Raw genomic sequence first — 22,866 nt, 5'->3', positions numbered from 1 at the left:
AGCATGCTAAGTGCTGAGATAAACTGGAAGTTTGGTGGTACGGTCTAGCCGTAAAAAGTAAAATGAGGAATTTTTTCGTTAGGCAGTGAAATCAACTCATGGATTCATGTTCATCTTATGAGTAGACCAGTCCGACTCTGTCTGTGATCAAGCTGATAAATACTGAATAAAAAATACGGATAAGAACATCCGTCTGCCTTGAAACTATGAACGAGTATGAAAATACACACTTTAAATATTTATTTGTTTTCAATGTTAACTTGAATCATGAAGTTATTTCGGATTGTTTGTTTATTAATATTGAATTGTTTTATTTGTGAAGGGAGGTCGAGAGCGATACCTCATAAATTGAAAAACACCGCACTTTCTTTGGTTGATAAGGCGAAGAGTGGTTTTTATGAACTGAAATGTAAAGTACACACTCTTGGTAATAAGATATATGCTCATGATCACTCGATCGACCCTTGTGGAAATTATAACCAATCTGATAGTATATCTGAAGATGATTATGAGGAACAGTCAAAAAGAGGTAAGTGTAGGAGGTGATATTATATTCTTCCCATATAATAAATATATTCAAATGAATCATTGGATATTCGTCTGCATCAGTTCATTTGTCAAGTGGATCTACAGGTAACTTTCAGTTTTACTAACGAGATTCAGGTTCAATTGTGAAATATGAATATGAGTATAACTTATTCAATTGCGGTAAATGTGTTACCTATAGATTTCAAGATACTCATTTCATTGTTTGAATACAAAATGTTTTTTCGGGTGAACAGAAGTTCGGAAAGATATTTTGTACTTTCTATAGGAAAGGTTACATTCGGTAAAACTGAACAGTCTTCATTTCAAATAGCAATCGAGGTTTCACAATACCTTATTGAAATTTTCACAACAATCAAACCTATGCGAGTCACTAGCTATTGAAATTAACATCTCTATATATTGTGTAAGATCGCAGATCTTATCAAACGGCACACCAATTGTTCTATGGTGTATATTGCGGGTGATGAGAATAGTTTCCATGAATAAGTGATAGTGTCAACAATTATTGAACTACCCTTAACTATTTCTGTTTTCCATTCATCAGTGTACCTAACCTAATCATTGAACAACCATAATTTCCATGAACTGCGATTTAATTGGTATATGAGGGAAATCTTCCCCTGAAGCTTTCACCATATCTGTGTTTCAAAAGAATATAAAGTTGAGGTTGCGACGAGGGGGTCAGTGAAAACAAGTAAGCTATCACATTATTCAGTTTTCCAATCCTTAATATGTAAGGTGATTTATTTCACTCGGTTGACCAGATTTAGCTATTTGTAGGTTTTCAAATTGTCACCCTGTATTTTCAAAATAACTTTCATTCATTGATTTTCCTTACGCAGTTGAATGAACCATTGTGAGCATTGTGAGCAGATTATTTGTCACTCCTTCTGTCGAAGAAAGATAGCTGAAACTACAACAATGTTCAATTTTATATAACAACTATCGAATTCCAAACACTAAATTCCAAAATTAGGATCAAGCATTACGTTTGAGTTCCGGCAAGTTTTTTTATTGCGATTTTTTATCAATATGTTGTGCATGAATTTTGAAAAATCAGGTAGAGAAAACCGATAATCCCTCAGATAACCCTACTAATGAAAATTAGATGACTCCTGAACCAATTCAAGAGTAGGATATCACCCCTTTGAGAGAAAAAAGTGACAAAGTGACAAATTGATTCAAATAATTTTTCTCTTCGAATTGAAATCAACCTGTCTAAATCCAATGATAGACCATGTTATGTTTCCACTAGAGCACCCTGTACTCGAATATTCTGATGAAAAGCGAGTATCTCAAAAATGACCAGTGTGAGTCACCCCGTTTGACGGAATAGAATCCCGGCTTCATAAACAGTAACAGTTTTCCATATGGAAAGAACATCATCTAAATCTTTGGCAACTATCATGTTCAATGTTTTTTCAGATCTGGAACACGAAAACACTGCGAGTACTATCGTACCGTATATTGATGTGAGAGGAAGTTTCGAAATCAATGCCAATACAACTCAATAGCGGCTGAAGACTGAAAATTAAATATCGATAGATAAGCATTGTTTCGAATGACCGAAAAAAATTAATTCATGAATTCAGTTCAATGAGCTATTGTGATGTACAAAAAATATTTTTTCCAATCAAATTTCCCATGACGAATTGACTTTTTTATAATGACGATTATTTTCGAATAAAAAATCTGTAGTTTTGATTTCTTCAATGATTTTTTTATTATATCATGTGCACATTGGAGAAAAGAGATGATGATAAACCAACTTCAAAATTATTTGTTGAATCTGAATACACTACAAGAACATCATTAATTTTTGAAATATAATTTCAGACACATGGAGCATTTATTGTGACGCATTTGACTCTTAGGTATTGCTGGACTTGGTCCAAGTTCTCCACTAACAATTAAGTTAGAAGTTGATTGGCAATAGTGAACTTACACAAAAAAATGTTTGAATTTGGAAATTCAGTCCATGTGTTTGCATTATCTGAGTGATATTTATTTCATGATATATTCATCTGTTCAAATCTACCAACGTGTCTATTTGAAATTCAATTTTGCAAATTATCCAAATGAATGCATTCACTCATTTAAGTCAAAACTTAGATTATCAGTCTACTAAGAATATTGATCCATTCAGTTGAAATGAATATTCGTTCTTTAGTTTTTCATTCAACCAGTCCCATTCTATTTGCAAAACTATATGATTCACTCATGTGCCGAACAGAATTCTACACCGATTTCAATTATATAACCTCTCGATTCACCAAATTTCTAGATGAATTTATCATCAATTTATCCGCACCGCTTTTACCAGAATGTAATGAATGAACAATAACCGGAGTCGATTGAATACCTAGTCCTCATGCTAATTCCGCTTGTTCGTAATTTTTTTTTTCATTCTGAATGATTCCAAAATGATTTTAATAAATTATGAATTCAACCTACCTCACCAGATGTAATAAAGAGACCAAAAGTTTCTTGGAATTCAGGAATTTCTGATGTTAGTTCAGTTAGTTAATTTTTTATTGATCCACTAAAACGAGCCTCAAAAAGCAATTGGATAAGTCAGTACCTACATATTGAATACAGATATATAGCTGACACATTTATGAATCACAAGTGAAGGGGAATTAAAACAATCAAGAGAGTGAAGAAAGCTGCAATTATGAAAAATAATACAAAACATGTTTTACTTATGTAGGTAAGAGTGAAACTCATCGATTGTATAGAGGCTATTTTCAAAAAGTAGTTGTTTTATTTTATGTTTCAATACTTGTTCATTATACAATCCCAGCCCCAAAATCTCAAACGAGTACAGACGTGAAGGTTAACGTATTTTGAGTACGTGAAAATAATTTCTGATACGGGTATTATGATCATGAAAAAATTGGTTTCGTTCAATAATTTCAACTTCCACTTTTTTAAATAATGTTCTACACGATGATGTTCGTAATGCGTTTACAGTGGTTCTCTTTTGCGTTACAAAAACATTGTGTGCAGGTGTAGAGTTTCCCCAAACAATAATCCGTTAGTTGATCCTTGATTATATCTGCCGGTGGTAATATAATCGCAGTGCTGACGGAAATTGAGATTGCTGTCTAGGAAGCTCTAAAAATTGTATACTGTCAACTCTTTCTATCTCAACATCGCATATTCCAATATTAATGCCTACCAAACATGATTCTTGGGAAACACATATGTCATTACTTAACTGATCGGATAAAAAAGTTTTGTTATAATTCTCATTCAAATATTGTGTCTTGACTGCCTGGGTGCGATTTGAAAAATATGATACGAACCACAACAATTAAATCTCGTCACAATTAATTTGAAAACGGTGTCGAATTTCTCATTGTGTCTCAAATAAGCACCTTCACCTTCACCTAAAAACATTCCCTTAGCTGTTCCAGAATTCTTTAAACCTTCTGAAATTGAAGTTCTTATTGGGGTAAAATTATTCTATAAATTACTTATCATACGCCAATTCTCATAAAAAGGCCAGCCAGATGCTGTTCTTCAAAAAACTCAACTAGGATGGATCGTAGCTGGTGGAATTAAAAATCCTATCGTCACTAGACGCATAACTTGTCACAAATCTGGTCGATACGTCGTTAGGCTTCCTTTTAATGACAAAATTCAAAATTTCGGAGAATCTTATTCAACTGCTTCACGTCGTTTTCACGTCTTGAGAAGGCGATTCCAAAAAGATTCAGAACTTCAACGTCAATACTCTGACTTTAATAGCAAAAGCTGGGTCATATGCCTCGCATTTCGGGTCAAGACGATACTGCCAAGAGTTTTTATCTTCCCCATGATGCGGTAAGAAAGTACTCCCAAATTTCGAGTCGTATTTGATAGTTCGGCTAAAACATCAACAGGTATTTCATTAAATGATACTTCAATCTTCATCGTGAAAGTATTAGCGATCCGATTGAGACTTATATTCTTGAAACTGTCACATACGGCACAGGTTCTGCCTCTCATCTAGCTATTCGATCCTTACAGTAGCTAGTTGAGGACGAAGGTCATCGCTATCCACTTGCTTCTGTATCTTTAAAAAGAAATTTCTACGTGGATGATTTTCTTACAGGGGGGAAAACACTACCGGAAGCAGAGCTATTACGCGATCAACTACAAGATTTAGTTATGAAAGGTGGCTTTCAGTTACGAAAATGGGCTTCAAATCATCCGTCACTTGTATTCAATTATTCTGAGCATCCAAAAAATACTCATATATCCCTTGATCCTAAATCGTCTGTCGTAACTCTCGGTATCCACTGGAACTGTCAAAGTGATTTACTGTTTCATAAAGTTAATGCAACTATTTCAAAAACTCCCACCAATCGAAGAATTTCATCTCAAATCGTAAAACCTCGTCTAGCTGATCATGAGCCAGGTCCTCTACCTGATTACCGCATTGTGCCTTCGCGACCTTTTTTGAAAACGGATGTCGACTACTGCGGCCCACTGTGCATTGAAGAGAAGCGATTCCGTAATCGGAATAAACTCCTCAAGGTCAATGTTGCAGTTTATATTTGCATGGTCACTAAAGCTATCTATTTATAGCTTGTTTCCGATCCTTCTACGGAAGCTTTCTTGGCTTGTATTAGACTTTTTTTTCTAGGAGAGGATCTTTTCTGAAACCGGCACTAACTTTGTTAGCGCTGACCATGTTATTTTATACCACCCCGAGCTCCTCATTTTGGAGGACTTTGGGAAGCTGCAGTCAAATCATTCAAAAGCCATTTACTCCGTACTGTCAAAGATCCATTGCTTACATATGAACAATTAGAAACATATACATATTTGTGAGAAATGCGGAGGAAAAGGCCATTTAAAGAGAGTATGCAAGGTGGGTCTAAACCATTCATTTGATTATTTCGAAAATGAACAGTTAGAGTCGAGCGTTGATGATACCAATGAGTTTTCGAAAACAGTCAGAGATAAACCTTTATTTTGTTTGAAATCTTTAAATGAAAATCCAATATTAGTAGATGTTAAGTTGAACAGAGTAAGTTTCAAAGTTGAATTAGATTCAGGGGTTTCAAAATCAGTAATTTCAGAAAATTTGTGGAGAAAACATTTCCAAAAGTTACCTCTAAAAGAGACCAATTTGAGTTTTGTAACATATGTTGGGGACAAAATTTGTGCTTTCGGTAAAATTGAGCTTGAAGTCATTTTTAATAACCATTCCCATATTTTGGATTTTTTTGAAATTAGACGGGGCGACAACTTGTTACTGGGGCGTGATTTCATTCACAAATTCAATTTAGGATTCAGGCAGTTGAATTATATAGATGAGATTTCAGATAAAAAAATTGTGGAAACTTGGCAAACAAAATATGCAGATGTTTTCAAGGACGAATTGGGAACATTCAATAAAGGAAAACTATCGCTTAAATTGAAAGAAGGTATTAAACCTAAATTTTCCAAACCTAGTCCAATAGCTCATGCTCTTAGGGTAAAAGTCGAGATAGAAATAGATAAATTGCTCAAAATGGGTATTTTAGAACCAGTCCAATATTCTGAATGGGGCACACCGATTGTTCTAGTATTAAAAGACGATAAAGTAAATGTTCGAATCTGTGGAGACTATAAAATTAGTTTGAATCCTCATATCGAAATTTGTCGTTATCCATTACCAAGAATAGAGGATGTGTTTGCAAAATTATGTAATGGTGAGCAATTTTCTAAACTTGATTTGAAATTTGCCTATGAACAAATATTGCTAGATGAGGAATCAAAAAAACTAACTGCTATTTCCACACATAGAGGTGTATACGTCTATACACGTCTACCTTTTGGAATTTCGTCTGGACCTGGATACTTCCAGTATATAATTTAGCAGGTTTTAAGTGGCATACCAGGAGTTTGTTGTTTCTTGGATGACATTCTAGTGACCGGTAAAAATAAAAAAATACATATGGCAAGGTTAGAATTAGTTTTGGGTAGACTGAAAGAAAGTGGCTTGACATTAAAAAAGAAAAATGTCATTTTTTCAAAAATTCGGTTGAGTATTTAGGGCATGTTATAGACAAAAATGGGTTACATAAATCTGCGAAGAAAATTGAAGCTATTTTGAAAATTCCGCGACCGACAAATATTTCACAAGTAAAATCATTGTTGGGCAGCGTACAGTACTATCACAGATTTATACCAAATCTGACCGACATTTTATTTCCTCTTTATGACTTATTAAAAAAAGATCACCCATTTGAATGGAACGAACAATGTGAAAAGGCATTTTCGGAAATTAAAAAAGCAATTACTTCTCCTCAAGTTTTAGCACACTATAACCCAGATGTTGATCTAATTTTAACGGTAGATGCTTCATCGTACGGTTTAGGTGCAACCTTATCCCACAGTTATCCGTCGGGTATTGAAAAACCGATAGCATTTAGTTCTAGAGTATTATCAGATACCGAAAAAAGATACAGTCAAATAGACAAGGAGGCATTATCTATAGTTTATGGTGTACAAAAATTCCATTCGTATCTGTGGGGCCGTAAATTTTTTCTAAAATGTGACCACAAACCGTTAGTGTCAATTTTTGGACCAAAAAAAGGTTTCCCAGTTATGACAGGAAATAGGTTACAGCGCTATGCAATATTTTTATATTCCTATGATTTTGATATTCAGTATGTAAATTCAAAACTAAATTGTGCTGATTTTCTTTCACGACTTCCATTAATGGATAAGGAACAAAAAATAACAGAGGAGCCGAGTTTAACATTGAATTATGTAGAAAAAAGTAAATTACCTATAAATATTGAAATTATAAAAAGGGAATTAAAAAGGGACGAAAAGTTAAGCTTAGTCCTAGAATATGTAAAAAATGGGTGGCCAATAAATTACAAAAGTGAATTGATGCCGTTTTTCAAACAAAAAAAATGAACTGAGTATTGTTTTAATTTGGGGTTATCGAGTAGTAGTTCCGGAAATATTGCAATCTGCTATTTTAGGTGAGATGCATAAAAGCCATATGGGAATTGTAAAAACAAAAGCATTGGCACGTTCATATATTTGGTGGCCGTCTCTTAATGAAGAAATTGAAGAAATGTGTAAAAATTGTATTTCGTGTAGGAGAGAACGACAAAACCCTCCAAAGGATGAGTTGACGCCCTGGCCGATTCCTTCCGAAGTATGGGAACGGCTACATGTAGATTTTTTGGGACCAATTAATGGTAAAACTTATTTCGTAATTGTGGATGCATTATCGAAGTGGTTGGAAGTTTTTTTAATGACTTCGATCACAGCATCAGCTACTATAAGTAAATTAAGGGGATTATTTGCTCAGTTTGGTCTCCCGAGGACATTGGTTTCAGATAATGGACCAACGTTTATCTCCAAAGAATTTCAGAATTTTTTACTTAATAATGGCATTGTTCATGTGACGTCTCCACCATACCACCCAGCTTCAAACGGGGCGGCTGAAAATAGTGTGAAAACTATTAAACAATTTATTATCAAGACTTTGAAAAGTTCTTACAATATTTTTGATGAAATTTCGAAACAATCTCAGATTACAGAATTAGACCTTTATAATTTTTTGGTATTGTATAGAAATACAGAGCATTGTAGCACTGGCGAATCCCCTGCCCGTTTGATGCTGGGGCGAGCTCTCAGAACTAGTTTAGAATTAATTAAACCCATAAATATACCGGAACGTAAACCCAAACCTATGAGTACTATTAAAGATAATATTATCAAATCACAAAATCGTCAGAAGAGAAATTATCGAGGAAAAATACGGGATCGACTTGAAATAGGACAAAAGGTGCTAGTGAAAGATTATAGAAGGGTTAAACCAGAGTGGACATCGGGAATTGTAATTCGTAGATTAGGAAAAAATATTGTTAAAGTAAGAATACCCAATACCAATTTGGAATGGAAACGTCACATAAACCAGATTCTCCCTGTTCATGATAGCTATGTGAATTTAGGAGTAGTTGAAATCAGTAAGGAACAAATTGTTTTGCCTCAAGAGGTGGAAAAATCGAGCTCTCAATTAGGTAGCAGTGAGGCACCAGGAGCGGTGGTGGTAAAATCACAAGAGAGAGATTCAACGATGTCAATATCGAATTATGATAATATCAATTCAACTAGTAGTGATCAAGAGACTCATATATCTCCCAGTGAATTATCCCATCGCCCCCAGCGTTTCAGAAAACCACCTGAGCGGTTTGTACCATAGTTATAAGCACAAGAGTTCTAAATTAGAAAGGGAGGAGTGTAATGTCAGTAGGAATGTGCCTGGACTATAATACTGTATAAAAAATTATCTGTGACGTCCTTGGACAGGGCTCTGTGATTTGGTATTTTAAAATTGGAAAATATAGTTATTGAATGAACCTTGAAGGTGTTTCATTTAGATGGATGACAGATATTACACAGATACTTGAATTAATTCATAATAAAAATTTATTTTTTTTACCACATAATTATTAATATTGAATATTTTCTGATGAAATTTTTCACACCACCGTTTGAGAGAGTGCCAAGTCCAATGGTGATTTTAAATTTTAACGATTTCTTGTATTCCAACCTATAAATATATTCGCAGCAGGCCTTGGTTTATGTAGAAAGAAAATAATATTTGGTTCCAATATACAGTGTTTTGAGCTCTACAATTCAAAATGAAGTTTTTCGATATTGAAGAAAAGTTGCAAATTTTAGAGAGGTGATCCTCTTTTAAGAGGGCCACGCTGTATAATTTTATGTTGACTTACCTACGCTGTGGCAGAAATCCAAGCACAGTAGAATAATATAAGCAGTATAGGCTATCTTACCACGTGATCCGCCCGAGTTGTCGGGGAACTTCATTCGCTCTCAGGATAAGCTTCTCATCCAACGTGTTCAGTGCTGTAGTATCGAAGGATTTGACGATACCACGGACATCGGATAAGTTATAATAAACGGTCGTAAATTGATATTGTTATTATTGTTTTTAGTTTTTGTAGTTGGTTATAAGTAATTTACCACAAAATATTTTATAATAACATCAAATTTCGTTTTTATATGAGCACACGCCTCTGGTAAAAAAAACGAAATTGGCTCCTCACTTCGTTTTGAGGTCACCGAGAACTTTGTGAATTCATGAATGAAAGTGATGGGAGTGGACTTACTGGTTAATTTTTACTATGACCCAACGGTGTCATGGTTTGAAAGCAGTGCTCGTTGGTTTCGATGTTGCATCTCGAGAGACGATGTGAGTGATCGACCCGGTTGGGTACGTTCAACAGTTTCTCGCGTATATTGACTCTTTGTCGAAGCAATCTTGGAAGTAACAGCATTGACACCTCAGTGACTTTTCCTTCATACACATTATAGTCGGACACACCCGATGAGGAGTCAAGGTTGGGCTAGTCAAGGTAGTAAGAGATGATCCATGGTCTTCAAGTCAGAATAGTTCGGGTCAATATGTTATTCATAAGGCCAGCTGGATTTATTTTGACTGAGTTTAGCGGAGTCCACATTATTTGCAAGATATGTACCCTGGTCCAAGAGAGTTTTACGGTCGAACGTGTTGGCATAAGTCATATCTCAAGGAACTATGGAAGCTGGGGATGAGAAATATGTACCCAGTATGTGTCAACCGGAGCTTGGTCTCCAAAGATGTGAGGAAGAGCTGGAGCAGATCACTCCAATTGTAAATACGATTTGGAAGCGGTAGAGATATTGAACGAATTTATTCGACAAAACATGTTCAGAAAACGTGTCGCCTGTGTGTAGCAGAAGCTGGTGGACATTTCGAACACCTTCTCTGAAGAAATATATTTCATTGTTTGTTCTTTATCATCATTATTATCACTGTCGAAGTCTCATTTATTAGTAGTAAATATAGTATAAATTGTTATCAGTTTTATTGAAACTTTACGTTTCAATTACAGCTGTGGAAAGCTTTGTCAACATTTGATAGCTACTACTGAACAATTTCTTTTTGTTTTAGCGCCGCGTCGTGTCGTCCAAAGCCTACTCAACCAAAGTGTGCGTTTCAAAGTTCACAAGAAAGAAACTAAAAGCTCCGTATTTCAAAGATAACCAGCAAAACATCAAGTGTGCTATATTTTAGAAAAAATAAATTTGAACTCTATTGACATATGAAGGAATATACAGGGTGCCTCATTAAAACATGCTGTAACTCAGAAATGATGATAAATATCGATATGCGGTTTTCACCATTAAGATTGTCATAAAATTTGTCCCTCAGACACACCAATCAGTTTTCATCAATCTAGTTGGAAACAGAAGTTTCCCTTCAAAAGTGTCCAATTTGTGTAACGGGATAATTATCTACTTAAAAATATATAGTTCAAAATATTGATAATGAAATCAACTTCATGAGGAAAAAAAATATATTATTCCGTATTCATATAAAATAAACATTTTACATTCAACAATTACAACATTATTGGACATATCCCCCGGACATCATGATTTTCCGCGCCACTGGATGAATGTCAAAAATTAGGTGGGCCCATTATTTGTTTGGAATATATTCTTTCGTTTCGTATAGCCTTTCGTTATAGGATAAATTTGAGGTTGTAAGGATATAGGGAGCAGTTGACATAATTTGAGCTAGATTGTCCTCGGTTTTCGATGTGGATACCTGAAAGTAAATAACACTTCAACATACATGTCTTACCAAGCCTAAAAAACTAACTCTTATGGAAATAATTTTCCTTCTAATTGAAAATAACTATATTATTGTACCCACCTGATAGCTGACCGTCCAGTTGTAGTTTAGTTCCATAATCCTTCAGATTGTTTTCGTTGTACCATTTAGGTTAGCTTATAAGTGGTTCTGTTGACCCAATTTCAGAAAATAAGATTCATCAAGTTAGATTATTAGTCGCGATCTGTGAAACAGTTGTCATCATAGGGCTCGTAAGACAACGTTTCTCTGTTCGCTGATGGAGGGCGCGAGAGGTACCGTTTCACGATAATTTATAAAAATTCATGTCAAGACGTGTCGAAAAGGAAATTATTTTTACTGTTTTTTGATTATTATATCAAATTGAATTCGTACTAAGTGTAGGTGAATAATTGACAGCTTGTTTAAATTAAACAATAGTGAACAAACATTATCAATCATCTTTCGCCATCTATGGGTCAGCGGGACTTAGAGGTTTTGTAATGGTAAATATACCTAAAAATTTTAGATGTCGATAGGTTTCAAATTATTGCCCTTTCTGTTTCACACACCTTTTCCGATAATTCAGTGATTTAACTTACCGGCTTGGAAATGAATCGGAAGTCACGTATTTTACTCTTCACCGATTGGTTCACCCAACGCTGCTCATGACGTATAGGCATGCGCTTCAATAAGGAAACGTTTTTCAAAATAGGCTTTAACGGATATAATTTCCCACTAGACTCCAAATCTCAATTTCCGGCCTACTCAGGACGGGAAGGAGAAACAGATCGACCTCCGTGTGTGTTCAGAAAGAACCATTTTGGAAAATCTGTCTATTAGACACCTCATAGAGGATTAATTTCCATAAGGTTTCATTTCAAGTGAAAAGGTGCCTGTTAGTTTCGTACTTATAGAGTATTGCTATTGTTTGGTTGTGGCCCTTTCACCCCGTTCAGGGATCAGAGAACCCCACGTGAGTACGCCATTTTTGTCAAACTTTTCCGTCCATTTGTGTTTTTTTTGAGACGTTTTCTCATTTTCATTTTCTCCTATTATAGGGCGATCTACGTGTGATTAGTTCATAGACGATTTTGTTGAACCATTACGAGTTGGGAACTACTCAAATCAGTATTTTGGAAAAATACTGAAATCTATTTTGTGGAAACCGAAAAAGAAATACTTGTCTTCAGTATTTCTCCGGATTTTATTGTAAAAGAAACCCTTCTGAACTGGAAGGTAAGTTGCTCTAATTCAGACGGAGTGTACCTGAAGTGTCTTGTGTAAAATATTTGTTGTTTTCATTTGGTTTTTTTAGTATACGGTTACTAGACATTTTCCAATAAAAATATATAATATCATAGTAACGTTCTATCATAATTTATTTTATTTTTGTTATTGATTCTTCCGCTGGAAATCAGCGCATTAATTTTTACTTTCGAATATTTCAGTAGATTCTTGCCATGTTATCATATATATTAGTAAACTTTTGGTTTTTTATTGAAGGTAAAGAAAATAAAATATTACTTTTCATATCGATCACTGTTTTACGGTGTTGTCCCATTAATTTAAAGTCATTAAGGATGCTACTTTTGTATTATGTACTTAGGATGATTTCAATAGAAATCAATGAGGATTTTTTTTTCTTCAAAGGGTTTTTTTTTGGGGTACCGTTTTCCCGTAGGAAGAATTCACGCCAGATCAACAACCACTCCGGAACATTTTGACTACCTATCTTGGCGGATTCTTTAGATTCAAGATTGTTGTTTGGACTTGAGGGCGGAGAAGACGCACAAGTACCTGAACCAATAAAAAAATTAACTATATTTTTTTTATATATTATTTACATTATCGTGATTAATAACTTACTGTTAACTGTGTAAAGCGGAAATTAAGTCGTGTTTTGATCCAGTTAATTATTTTTTCGTGATACTGCGTCTGCGCTCTGGGCCCACAGCAAATGACTTCGGAATCCTTGTAAAATATTCTTGAAGGTGACTTACCTGCGGCTTCACTTCCTGCTCTTTGTGTATTTAAGTTTAATTTATACGTAGCTGGCTCTATTTTTTTTATTGAGAAGTTTAAGGTAACTAGTAAGGAAACTTAGAAAGTTATCAACTCCGTTTGGCTTTAAGTATTGATTTGAATTTGTTTAAAACACATCGAGTAAACCCATGGATGCTAAAAGTTTTTTCAACCTCTGCTAATTTTGTTTTTTTTTTCCTCGCAAAGTAATTGAATTTTAAATTCACAAGTATTGAGATCATACTGTACAATTTATTTTCACGTTATCAATATACTGATCTATTGGAATGGTGGCTGGTCAATTTTATTTCTTTTCTCTTGGTAAGTTGGAGAATTGGTAAAGTTATTAGTGAAATCTATTGGCAATTCAACTTACCTGGTGCCCAAAAAAAAAAAAATATAATATACAACATCTGTAAACTCACTCCCGTCTCCTCTGTAGTGAACCGGTATGCCTTGACTGTCATCGTGACAGCCCACCAATCACAACTTCAAGTATTGAGGTTACATTTTTGGCGCCCAACGTGGGGCCATTTAGAGAAAAATTATACAGGGGAAAAGAAAAATAACTTTTTATGTTGAATTTTTTTTTGTTGATTCTTTTTTCTTCCCTCTATCATAAATTTATTGATATATGTATTCCATGGGTGAATAATACGAATCGTTCAAGAATTTGGAAGTGTATTTTATATTTTATACGAATAAAATCTTGAGAGAGTATATTTTATTTTGCGAAAATTGATTGAATGATGGCTCGCAAAATGGTAATCAATCGCCTGGACAAGGAAGAACTTGAGTATGAGTTAAAAATAAGAGGAGTTGGTACGGGAACTTGTGAAGAAATGAGACATCGACTTGGGATAGCGTTGAAGATGGAAAAAACTGGAGACAGTCTGTCATACCCTGCCTATCCATATTCCTTCGAAGAAGATGAATCAGCAGTTAAAGAGAAACTTGATGAAATCGGGTCTCTATTAGATACACTGAGTGGACCAAGAACTTCGGGAGAAGCCGTGAAATTGCACACTAAATTGGCTCATGTTCTGGGAAGAATAGATCGAATGGATCCTGACGAAGATTCTGGAAAAACCCACCAAAAAGCAAACTTAGTGGCGACCGCTCTGACATTGTTGAGTGATTTCAATGATAAATTGGATGCACTGGATACCAACCCACCTGTGTTTACGTCTGTTCCGGCTGCGCTCAATCAACTTCAGACAAGACTTGGAATGCTATCTTTTAATGCAAACATCAACGCCGCCGCTAGGTCTTCCACTTCCACGGATCCGGATACTACGCCTTACACGGTTAGCAAGATGATCCCGCCTCATAAATGGAATCTTCAAAAATTCACAGGAGATGGCAAAGGATCTTCTATCTCTGCATTTTTTGAAGTTGTTGACGAATTACGTTTAGCAAGAAATGTTCCGGAAGCTGTTCTTTTCGATTCTGGGATGGATCTTTTCGCAGGTAGAGCCTACCAATTCTATAAAGACTGTAGGTCTCGAGTAAATAGTTGGGAAGAGATGGTAGGGGAGTTCAAAGCAGAATATCTGTCTGCGAATCACAATGATGCCTTATTTGATGAACTTCAAAAGAGAACTCAGCATTCTTCGGAAAGTATTGGGGTTTATTTAGCAGTGATGGCTAGCTATTTCAAGCGCTTGGGCTGTCCAATCACCGAGGAAGCTAAGTTGAACATTATCATTCGGAATTTACACCCTTTTTATCAGGATCGGTTGAGAGATCCCTTACCAAAAGATTTATCGGAGTTGAGAACTACCTGTCGTAAAATGGAATCAAGAAGGGATATGATAAATAGTTATGTGGAGCCGTCTTCTAGGAAGTCCAACATTTTGGAAAAGGATCTTGCCTTCGTGGAATCAGAGAGCAAGGTCAGTGAAGTAGATAAAATAGGCGCGACTTCCAGCCAAATGCCTAGTCCTCGGGACCAATCAAGACAGATCGTTTGCTATCGTTGTAGGACTCCAGGACACAGAGCCGTTGGGTGTACTTCACGACGTAAATTGCAATGCTTTGGTTGTGGAAAGGAGGGTTTCAGCAAAAATAGTTGCCCAAGTTGCTCGAAGACGGGAAACGCTCGAGGTCATCCTTAATAGGTCGAGGTAAGAATGACCAGGAAGTTAACTCGACAACTTCGCTTGGACCAATCTTAAACTACATCTTAGATAATGCTGAGCAGGACGAACGTCCTTACCTTAAGGTGGAAGTGATGGGCTACCAGATTCTGGGACTTTTGGATTCGGGAGCTTCGGCTACCATTCTGGGAAGTTATGGATGGGAGGCTGTAAGAAAACTAGGAATTGAATTGGATACGTCGAAGAGAGTTCGATGTACCGTTGCCAACGGACAATCATGCGAGAGTATCGGGGTTTGTCAGGTACCTATTTGTGTCCGAGGGAGAGTTAAACTCATTGATGTCCTGGTAGTGCCCAGTTTGAATCAAACTTTGATCCTTGGTACCAATTTCTGGAGAGCCATGGGAATAGTGCCCGATCTAAGGCATAACGAGTGGTACTTTTCCAAAGAAGTGTTCCATCTGAACGCTGTTGATCACCTGAGGGGTCAGACGATTTTGACTGAAATGGAGGAATTGCAATTGAAGGCATTAGTAGAACGGAACAAATCCGCAATGGGAGACCGGTTGGGATGCACATCTATGGCAGAACATGTAATAGTAACAAACTCACCACCTATAAAGCAAAGGTATTATTCTGTGTCACCCGTAATACAGAAGCAGATAGACATGGAACTGGACGCGATGCTGAAGGATGATGTCATTGAGAGGTCTAATAGTGCCTGGTCCTCGCCTATCTTGCTGGTCAAAAAGAAAGATGGTAGTTACCGCTTCTGCGTCGACTACCGAAAGTTGAATGCTGTGACTGAACGGGACGGATATCCTCTGCCATACATTTCTCACACCCTGGATAAACTACGAGATGCACATTACCTGTCTTCCCTAGACATAAAATCTGCCTACTGGCAAGTGCCGGTGGCGGATTCCTCTAGACCTTATACCGTACCTGGTCGTGGACTATTTCAATTCAAGAGGATGCCGTTTGGGCTGCACAATAGTCCAGCCACTTGGCAACGACTGATAGACCGCGTATTAGGACCGGAATTGGAACCCCACGTATTTGTCTATTTAGACGACATTGTGGTGGTGACCCAAACGTTCGAAAAACATCTTTCCGTTTTAGATGACGTTTTCTGCCGTTTACGAGAAGCTAATTTGACGGTAAGTTTCGAGAAGTGCCATTTCTGTCGTCCGGAGATGAAGTATTTAGGACATGTCGTCGACAGAAACGGACTTCACGTTGACCCGGACAAAGTGAAAGCCATGCTTCAACTACCTACACCTACAACGGTGAAGGACGTTCGGCGATTAGTGGGAACATTTTCGTGGTATCGCAGATTCATCCCCGACTTCGCTTCTCTCATGTCACCGATAACCGCTCTGATGAAGAAAGGCCGAAAATTCGTTTGGACACCATCCTGTGAAGAATCTTTCCGGAACATTAAAGAATGCCTAATCGCAGCTCCTGTACTCAGCTGCCCAGATTATAATTTACCTTTTTATTTGCATACCGATGCTTCTGGTTTTGGCATTGGAGCTGTGCTCACTCAAGGTTGTGAAGAGGGGGATAAAGTTATATGTTACCTTAGTAGATCCTTGACAAAACAAGAACGGAATTTCTCTACAACTGAGAGGGAATGTTTGGCAGTTCTTTGGGCAGTACAGAAATTGAGGCCATATCTGGAAGGCGTACCATTTACGGTTTATACAGACCACTATTCTCTTGTGTGGTTACAGAACCTAAAGGATCCAACGGGCAGACTCGCAAGATGGGCAGTACGTCTGCAACAGTACAATTTCAAAATCGTGCACCGCAAGGGAAAGGACAATGTTGTTCCAGACGCTTTGTCGCGCGCTGTTCCGGTAATCGACTCAGTAACGGCTGCACGGAGGTCATTCAAGATAAATGGTATCTCAGGCTCAAGGAGAGGGTGATGGATAACCCAATAAAGTTTTCCCAATGGAGAGTTTATCAGGGTAAATTATACAAATATGTGAAACCGAACATTCCTGAACTGGGTGATTCATGTGATTCATGGAAATTGGTGATCCCAAAGGAGAAGAGGCAAAATATTTGCTGGAGGCTCATAATGTACCTACTTCTGGCCATATGGTATCTTCAAAACCTATAATCGCATCGCGGAAAAGTACTATTGGCCCAAACTCCGATATGACACTTCCAGATTCGTAAGAAGCTGTCCCACCTGCACTGCTCATAAACCAGATCTCGAGGTCCCAAAGGGCTGATGACAGCTCAACCTAGAGTAACCAGACCATGGGAAATGGTATCCACCGATCTAATGGGTCCACTCCCCGATCCCTCAAGGGCAATAAGTTTATATTAGTGATAACGGACTATTTCAGTAAGTACTCTCTGGTGTTTCCTCTCAGAACTTCAACTGCAAATATGGTGGCAAAGAAAATAGGAGAGGAAGTATTTTTAGTATATGGTGCTCCTCGCCTATTATTATGTGACAATGGCCCACAGTACCGATCAAAAGAATTCGTAAAATTAACCGCCGAATATAAAGTGAAGATCAGATATAACGCAAACTATCACCCGCAGGCCAACCCCACGGAGAGGGTGAATCGGACCCTAAAGTCAATGCTGGCCATATTCGTGTCAGATAACCATCGTAAATGGGATGCCAGCTTACCTAAGATAAGTTGTGCTTTAAGAACCGCAAAACACGAATCGACCAACTATTCACCGTACTTCATTAACTTCGGACGATCTATGATCCTATGTGGAGAAGACTTCGAGAAGAAGGATATGTCCGTGGAAGACGATATCGAAGCTGAATCATCGCGACCCGAAGGATTTAAGAAATTATTTACGGAGGTGAGACAAAGACTGGACACTGTAGCGAAACGAAGTGCAAAAACATACAATCTCAGGAGACGGCATGAACAGTTCTTGCCTAATCAACCGGTATGGCGCAAAAATTTTGTTCTGTCTGATGCCGCTAAGTTTTACTCAGCAAAGCTAGCACCAAAATACGTGGGACCGTTTTACGTGAAGAAGAGAGTCTCTCCTTGGACGTATGAGTTACAAGATGAAGATGGAAACTACAAAGGGATATGGAACGTGAAAGATTTGAAGTCAGGAGGTTCCGCTAGCGCGGATGAAAATTTACCCCAGTAAATTTTCTTCAAGTAAGGGGGGTATTTGTAACGGGATAATTATCTACTTAAAAATATATAGTTCAAAATATTGATAATGAAATCAACTTCATGAGGAAAAAAAATATATTATTCCGTATTCATATAAAATAAACATTTTACATTCAACAATTACAACATTATTGGACATATCCCCCGGACATCATGATTTTCCGCGCCACTGGATGAATGTCAAAAATTAGGTGAGCCCATTATTTGTTTGGAATATATTCTTTCGTTTCGTATAGCCTTTCGTTATAGGAAAAATTTGAGGTTGTAAGGATATAGGGAGCAGTTGACATAATTTGAGCTAGATTGTCCTCGGTTTTCGATGTGGATACCTGAAAGTAAATAACACTTCAAAATACATGTGTTACCAAGCCTAAATAACTAACTCTTATGGAAATAATTTTCCTTCTAATTGAAAATAACTATATTATTGTACCCACCTGTTAGCTGACCGTCCAGTTGTAGTTTAGTTCCATAATCCTTCAGATTGTTTTCGTTGTACCATTTAGGTTAGCTTATTAGTGGTTCTGTTGACCCAATTTCAGAAAATAAGATTCATCAAGTTAGATTATTAGTCGCGATCTGTGAAACAGTTGTCATCATAGGGCTCGTAAGACAACGTTTCTCTGTTCGCTGATGGAGGGCGCGAGAGGTACCGTTTCACGATTATTTATAAAAATTCATGTCAAGACGTGTCGAAAAGGAAATTATTTTTACTGTTTTTTGATTATTATATCAAATTGAATTCGTACTAAGTGTAGGTGAATAATTGACAGCTTGTTTAAATTAAACAATAGTGAACAAACATTATCAATCATCTTTCGCCATCTATGGGTCAGAGGGACTTAGAGGTTTTGTAATGGTAAATATACCTAAAAATTTTAGATGTCGATAGGTTTCAAATTATTGCCCTTTCTGTTTTACACACCTTTTCCGATAATTCAGTGATTTAACTTACCGGCTTGGAAATGAATCGGAAGTCACGTATTTTACTCTTCACCGATTGGTTCACCCAACGCTACTCATGACGTATAGGCATGCGCTTCAATAAGGAAACGTTTTTCAAAATAGGCTTTAACGGATATAATTTCCCACCAGACTCCAAATCTCAATTTCCGGCCTACTCAGGACGGGAAGAAGAAACAGATCGACCTCCGTGTGTGTTCAGAAAGAACCATTTTGGAAAATCTGTCTATTAGACACCTCATAGAGGATTAATTTCCATAAGGTTTCATTTCAAGTGAAAAGGTGCCTGTTAGTTTCGTACTTATAGAGTATTGCTATTGTTTGGTTGTGGCCTTTTCACCCTGTTCAGGGATCAGAGAACCCCACGTGAGTACGCCATTTTTGTCAAACTTTTCCGTCCATTTGTGTTTTTTTTGAGACGTTTTCTCATTTTCATTTTCTCCTATTATAGGGCGATCTACGTGTGATTAGTTCATAGACGATTTTGTTGAACCATTACGAGTTGGGAACTACTCAAATCAGTATTTTGGAAAAATACTGAAATCTATTTTGTGGAAACCGAAAAAGAAATACTTGTCTTCAGTATTTCTCCGGATTTTATTGTAAAAGAAACCCTTCTGAACTGGAAGGTAAGTTGCTCTAATTCAGACGGAGTGTACCCAAAGTGTCTTGTGTAAAATATTTGTTGTTTTCATTTGGTTTTTTTAGTATACGGTTACTAGACATTTGCCAATAAAAATATATAATATCATAGTAACGTTCTATCATAATTTATTTTATTTTTGTTATTGATTCTTCCGCTGGAAATCAGCGCATTAATTTTTACTTTCGATAATTTCAGTAGATTCTTGCCATGTTATCATATATATTAGTAAACTTTTGGTTTTTTATTGAAGGTAAAGAAAATAAAATATTACTTTTCATATCGATCACTGTTTTACGGTGTTGTCCCATTAATTTAAAGTCATTAAGGATGCTACTTTTGTATTATGTACTTAGGATGATTTCAATAGAAATCAATGAGGATTTTTTTTTCTTTAAAGGGTTTTTTTTTTGGGGTACCGTTTTCCGTAGGAAGAATTCACGCCAGATCAACAACCACTCTGGAACATTTTGACTACCTATCTTGGCGGATTCTATAGATTCAAGATTGTTGTTTGGACTTGAGGGCGGAGAGGACGCGCAAGTACCTGAACCAATAAAAAAATTAACTATATTTTTTTTATATATTATTTACATTATCGTGATTAATAACTTACTGTTAACTGTGTGAAGCGGAAATTAAGTCGTGTTTTGATCCAGTTAATTATTTTTTCGTGATACTGCGTCTGCGCTCTGGGCCCACAGCAAATGACTTCGGAATCCTTGTAAAATATTCTTGAAGGTGACTTACCTGCGGCTTCACTTCCTGCTCTTTGTGTATTTAAGTTTAATTTATACGTAGCTGGCTCTATTTTTTTTTATTGAGAAGTTTAAGGTAACTAGTAAGGAAACTTAGAAAGTTATCAACTCCGTTTGGCTTTAAGTATTGATTTGAATTTGTTTAAAACACATCGAGTAAACCCATGGATGCTAAAAGTTTTTTCAACCTGTGCTAATTTTGTTTTTTTTTTCCTCGCAAAGTAATTGAATTTTAAATTCACAAGTATTGAGATCATACTGTACAATTTATTTTCACGTTATCAATATACTGATCTATTGGAATGGTGGCTGGTCAATTTTATTTCTTTTCTCTTGGTAAGTTGGAGAATTGGTAAAGTTATTAGTGAAATCTATTGGCAATTCAACTTACCTGGCGCCCCAAAAAAAAAATATAATATACAACATCTGTAAACTCACTCCCGTCTCCTCTGTAGTGAACCGGTATGCCTTGACTGTCATCGTGACAGCCCACCAATCGCAACTTCAAGTATTGAGGTTACATTTGGTCAACTCAGTACAACATAAATCATCTCAGAATTACGAAAAATCTTCTGGTACGCGTATTTCGAAAAAAAAATCAATAATCGATAAAAATGTTTCAATTCTCACAATGAATAAATGAAACACAAAACTGTTATTAAACTTTCAGAAATATGTATGTACCGTTGAAAAATTACACAAAAAATTCAAGCCGCAAGTTATCTTCAATAAAATTGGTGCATCATTCAAAATCTGCATAATTTCTGTAATTATGAAGATAATGAACATTTATCGCTGCCTGTTCAATTTCCATGTAGTCTTTTTCAATTAAAGTAACTACCACTAACCAATACTGGATGATGAGAAGCTAGATAGAAAAACTATTTGAAAAACAATTTATATGAAATTCGGATGATAAGCTGTTCATAGGAATGGAATTTTTTAAACGACAATGGTCGATATAGCGCCCTTTAGAGCGCCCGCACACGAGCCACATTTTGCGGTCGGATCGACCACACAATTGCAGTCGCGTTCCAGCGAACTCAAGCCGCCCATAAGAATTATTGTACTATACGTAGACGGGCGTTCACAAAAGTCAAAAAGGGCGTCTGCAGTCAACTTGCTGCTGATCTCCGCCGAGATGTCATCGCGGCATCCGCCGTACAATAACCACAAACTTGTACACACCGTCGTGTACTTTTTTTCATATTGGTCTCACAGCATTCAATTTTTGATGTCAGTTGCCTCAACTGAAAGTGTAGTTTATATGACCGCAAGTCGACCACAAAAATGTGGTTGGGTCAACTGCGAAGTGCTGTCAACGTGGCCACAATGTTGTGGTGGCCTCAACTGCAAATATGTGGTTCGGGTACGGTACAGAATGAATCAGCATAACCTATTCGGAATACAGGGTGTTGTGCTACAATAAATGGAAAGGTTCGTCTCGAGTTTTTGACCCGTAACACATTGTGTGAATAAGATTATCAATTTCAGTTACTGCATATAATTTCTGATAGTTATTGAAAGTTAATTTCATGTTTTATAACAAAAAGTGGATGGAGTATTACATCCAGAGTGAATTCATAAATGATGAAAACATGATTTGTCGTAGAGTCAGAAAATTTCATTAACATGGAGTTTGTCGAATGAATTCGTAAGGCATTATTTTTGACTGGTTTGAAACACTTTTATTTATCATCAGGTTCTGGAGCCATTGAAATAAATAACACACGTATCAATATGTTCTGCAACAACTTAAATAACTGCATGATTGAGAGTACAATTGGATGATTCAAATACCTTCGTACAAGTTCTCGTAGAAATGAACTGTACATTCAAGGGAAAAAAGTATTAGATTTTAGCTCGAGATTGTGTTGTCTCCCGACAGGAAGTAGAGCGAGACAAAAAACTGAGAGCTACAATCCAATATTTTTCCCATGTATAATATACATGACGAGTAAAACGACGGTTTAATATTGGAAAATTATATAAACAATTCCTTGGAGTTATTTGG

The 22,866-nt window shown here is 36.5% G+C and overlaps 2 long non-coding RNA genes across 2 annotated transcripts; one reads left to right on the top strand and one right to left on the bottom strand.

The window, feature by feature from the left end:
* The first annotated feature begins 217 nt into the window (after nt 1-217).
* Nucleotides 218-2,262, top strand: LOC141485238 (uncharacterized). Its single transcript, XR_012467110.1, has 2 exons — nt 218-529; nt 1,975-2,262. It is a non-coding gene; the product is annotated as an uncharacterized lncRNA (long non-coding RNA).
* Nucleotides 2,263-10,899: 8,637 nt separating this feature from the next.
* On the bottom strand, nt 10,900-11,398 carry LOC141485277 (uncharacterized). The gene is made up of 2 exons (XR_012467133.1): nt 11,276-11,398; nt 10,900-11,167 (listed from the first exon to the last, which is right to left on the bottom strand). It is a non-coding gene; the product is annotated as an uncharacterized lncRNA (long non-coding RNA).
* Between the last annotated feature and the right edge of the window lie 11,468 nt (nt 11,399-22,866).

Source organism: Leptinotarsa decemlineata, unplaced genomic scaffold, assembly GCF_025532065.1.
Source record: "Leptinotarsa decemlineata unplaced genomic scaffold, Ldec_3_MD MMD2_tig00026314_RagTag_RagTag, whole genome shotgun sequence".
Lineage (NCBI taxonomy): Eukaryota > Metazoa > Arthropoda > Insecta > Coleoptera > Chrysomelidae > Leptinotarsa > Leptinotarsa decemlineata.
This window is presented reverse-complemented; position numbering and strand designations above follow the sequence as displayed.